We start from the raw sequence: 690 nt of genomic DNA on the forward strand, positions 1-690 counted from the left end.
ACAGTAGTCAAAACTGCCTGGTATTGGTTTAATGACAGGTACATAGAACACTAGAATAGAATTGAGAGCCCAGAAATAGATCCATCGACCTATGGTCAGCTGATCTTTGACAAAGGGCCGAAATCCATTAAATGGGGAAGAGAATGTTTGTGTAATAAATAGTGCTGACAAAACTGGATATCCATTTGCAGAAAAATGAAACAAGATCTGTACCTCACACCATACACAAAGACGAACTCCAGATGGATCAAAGACAAATGTGAAACATAAAACTATAGAGTTCCTCAAAGAAAAACTAGGGGTAAATTTAGGGACCCTAATATATGGCATAAATAGACTATCAAGCATAACTCAAAATGCACAAACATCAGAAGAGAAACCAGATGATTGGGACTTTCTAAAAATTAAATTTTTATGTGTTTCCAAAGACTTGTCCAAAACAGTCAAAAGAGAACCTACAGGTTGGGGAAAAAATATTTGGCAATGACATATCTGACAAGGGACTTATCTCTAGAATTATAGAAAACTCCAACACCTCAATAACAAAAAGAGAATCCAATTAAAATTGGGCAGAAGACATGAATAGACAATTCAACAAGGAGGATATTCAAGTGGCCAACAAACATATGAAGAAATGCTCATGGTCATTAGCTATTAGAGAGATGCAAATCAAAACAACAATGAGATACC

Source organism: Orycteropus afer, unplaced genomic scaffold (genome assembly GCF_000298275.1).
Source record: "Orycteropus afer afer isolate SDZICR_OR568_19922 unplaced genomic scaffold, OryAfe1.0 scaffold00191, whole genome shotgun sequence".
Taxonomy (NCBI): Eukaryota; Metazoa; Chordata; class Mammalia; order Tubulidentata; family Orycteropodidae; genus Orycteropus; species Orycteropus afer.